Source organism: Lynx canadensis, chromosome A2 (assembly GCF_007474595.2).
Source record: "Lynx canadensis isolate LIC74 chromosome A2, mLynCan4.pri.v2, whole genome shotgun sequence".
Lineage (NCBI taxonomy): Eukaryota > Metazoa > Chordata > Mammalia > Carnivora > Felidae > Lynx > Lynx canadensis.
Window position 1 is genome coordinate 41,684,099 of NC_044304.2, and position 3,671 is coordinate 41,687,769.

Sequence of the window (3,671 nt, forward strand, 5' to 3'; positions counted from 1 at the left end):
AATCATCCAATTTAGTGTAGCTGAAGAAAGAATAAGTGAGTTAGAAGATAGATCAGAGAAAATGTCCAAACTGAAGCAAGGAGCTCCAAAATTATGGAGAATGTGATAGACAATTAAAATATGGGATAAACATCTAACAAATATTCAATTGAAGTCTTAGAATTAGAGAAGAGTTAATTAGGAAGAAGCAATCATTGCAAAGATTGTGACTGAGAATTATTAAAAACTAATTAGAGAATTCAAGGCTGAGCTTTGAGAAGTTCTGTAAAACTCATAGAATCAAAATAAATATACTGAGGTATGTTATAGTAAAATTATTGAAAACAAAAGATAAATAATAAATCTTAAAAGCAATCAGAGGTCTACAGATTCATTCAATCCTAGTCAAAATCTCAGAAGGTTTTTTTGAGGGAAACTTATGAATTGTTCTAAAATTAAAATGGAATGAACAAAGGGAGTTTTAAAATGAACAAAATGGAAAAACATTCTTTTAAATTTGTAATTCTTTTAAAACTGCAATAAAGCTACATTAAGACTATACTACGGGTATAAGGAATGACAAATCAGTAGAACCAAACAGAATCTAAATATAGATGTAGATACAGATATAAATTATATAGTCAATTTATTTTCAGCCAATGTGCTAACTTAAATCCATTCAAAATAAGTCTCTTTAAACAGATAGTGCTGGATCAATTCTATATGACACTCCACACACCAACGTTAAACTAATTCAAGATGTATCAAAGGCTTAAATATAAAATCTACCACCATAAATCTTCTAGAGGAAAAGATAGGAAATTGTCTTTGTCACCTTGAGTAGGCAAAGATTTATTGAACAAAAAAACCCACCAGTCATTATAAAAATTGATAATTTGAGCTATATCAATATTAAAGAGAAAACTTCTATCAAAAGAAATCATTAAGAAAATGAATATAGAAGCCACACACTACAAATATTTATATGCATAAATCTGACAAATGGCTTTTATCTAAAATATATAAAGAATTCCACAAATCAATCTTATGAAGACAAATAATCCAATAAAAAGGGTAAAACTTTTGAAAAAATACTTTGCAAAAGATGATATAAGAATGACAGTGTTGTTTAAGCTCTCAAACTTGCTGCTGTTGTATTGCCAAGATGTTGCTTTCTAACAAGCAGCCTCTGGACAAGCTGGACATGGAGGGGAAGTGGGTCATCATGAGAATGGACTTCAACGTACCTGTGAAGAACAATCAGTAACAAACAACCAGAGAATCAAGGGTGCCATCTCAAGCATCAAATTCTGCTTGGACAATGGAGCCAAGTCACTTGTTCTTATGAGCCATCTGGGCTGGTCTGATGGTTTGTCCATGCCTGACAAATACTTCTTTGGAGCCAGTTGCTATAGAATTCAAATCTCTGCTGAGCTGAGATTTTGTTCTTGAAGGACTGTATGAGCCTGGAAATGGAGGAAGCTTGTGCTGATCCTTCTTCTGGGTCTGTCATCTTGCTGCAGAACCTTCCCTTTCATGTGAAGGAATAAGGGAAGGCAAAAGATATTTCTGGGAACAGGGCTAAAGCTGAGCCAGCCAAAATAGAAGCCTTCTGAGTTTCACTTTCCAAGCTAGGGGATGTCTATGTCAATGATGCTTTTGGCACTGGTCATCAAGCCCACAGTTGAATGGTGGGATTTAGTCTGCCATAGAATGCTGGAAATTTCTTGATGAAGAAGAAACTGAACTACTTTACCAAGGCCTTGGAGAGCCCAGCAACCCTTCCCTGCCATCCTGGGTGGACCTAAAGTTACAGACAAGACCCAATGGATCAATAATATGGTGAACAAAGTCAATGAGATGTTTATTAGTGTTGGAATGGCTTTTACCTTCCTTAAGATGCTCAACGACATGGACAATGGCACGTTTCTACTTTGATGATGAGGGAGCCAAGATCGTCAAAGACCTGATGCCCAAAGCTGGGAAGAACAGTGTGAAGATTACCTTGCATGTTGGCTTTGTCACTGCTGACAAGTTTGATGAGAATGCTAGGACTAGCCAAGCATGGTGACCTCTGGCATACTTGCTGGCTGAATGGGCTTGGAAGGTGGTCCTGAGAGGCAGTTACTGGGGCTAAGCAGATTGTGTGCAGTGGACCTCTGGGTGTATTCGAATGGGAAGCTTTTGCCCAAGGAATCAAAGCCCTCATGGACAAAGTGTTGAAAGCCACTTCCAGGGGCTGCATCACCATTGTAGAGACACTGCCACTTGCTGTGCCAAATGGACACAGAGGATAAAGTCAGCCATGTTTAGTACTTTTCTGGCTATTGATTCCTGTGTGCAGCCCCTAAGTCAACTTAGCAGTTACTGCGTCTCCCTTCGGCAGTAGCTAAAATCTTCCCCGTGTCAGGATTCACCTAGTGGCAGAAAGATGCAGTGTCGAAAACTCTTAAACAGTTGCACAGCATCTCAACTGCTCTTTTACCACACCCTGGTCTTGCCTGCATGCTTCAAGAACCCCTTGAATTTCTTAGTGACTAAAGCATTGTGCATTCTAGAGGGCATATGTTTATATTGTGCCTGTTAAAAGAAAATGAGTTGTGTTAGCTTCTCTTTTTGAAGTAGCTTATTATGATTAGTTTTGTCATTGTTTCATTACTCAGGATCGAAATAAGATGAAATCCCAGTTATAGGTAGTGAGGGAGACAAAGTTGTTAATGTATTAAATAAATAATAAATATTTTTCACAAATGACCAATAAGTACAAATGTGTAAAAAAAAAAAGGCTGTATACTAATCATCAGAGAAATACTAGTGAAAACCACAATGATATATCAACTGTAATTCAATTTAAAAAATTAAGAAAAAACACAATTACAAACCATTTTACACCTGCTAGAATGGAAAACAGTTAAGAGCAATAAGAATACTTGTTGGTAAGGATGTAGAACAATTAACTTTCATAAATGCTGATGGGAATATAAAATTCTACAAATACATGTTTTGCAGTTTCTTATACAGTTAAACAGACATTTTATCCCACAACCCAGGAACTCCATTTTAGGCATTTACACAAGATGAATAAAAACACATGTCCAATAAAAATATTTATAAAATTGTTTTTTACAGCCTCATCAAATAGCCCCTAATTTGAAACAACTCAGATGCTCATGCACAGGAGAATGGAATAAACACCTTGTAGTATACTCATACAGTGGACTATTTCTTGACAATAAAAAGGAAATGAACAGTACTGACACAATCCATGTCATAATGAATCTTATAGATGCAGTGTTAAACACACAATTTTGAACAAAATAAACCATACATAAATGATTATATTCTGTAGGATTTCATTTATTTGAAATCCAAGAAGATGACTACTGTGATAGAAATTAGAACAGTAATACTTTAGGTGGGGGAGTGTGGGATTGAATGGAAAAGGCAAGAGAGTGATTTTGGGGTGATAGAAATGTAATTAGGGTATTTCACTTTGGATAGTAGTACCCAATTCTGGATAGTAGTTACATGGGTGAATGGATAGTAGTTACATGGGTGAATAAACTTATCAAAGCCCATCAAACTGAACATTTGATACCTGTATATTTTATTGCATGTATATTATATGTTAGTAAAAAAAAAGGAACCTAATGAGATGTCATTAATGTAAAAATGGCTAAAATTAAGAAAAA

The 3,671-nt window shown here is 35.5% G+C and overlaps 1 pseudogene; it reads left to right on the forward strand.

The window, feature by feature from the left end:
- The first annotated feature begins 1,144 nt into the window (after positions 1–1,144).
- On the forward strand, positions 1,145–2,292 carry LOC115500079 (annotated as a pseudogene).
- The last annotated feature ends 1,379 nt before the right edge of the window (positions 2,293–3,671 follow it).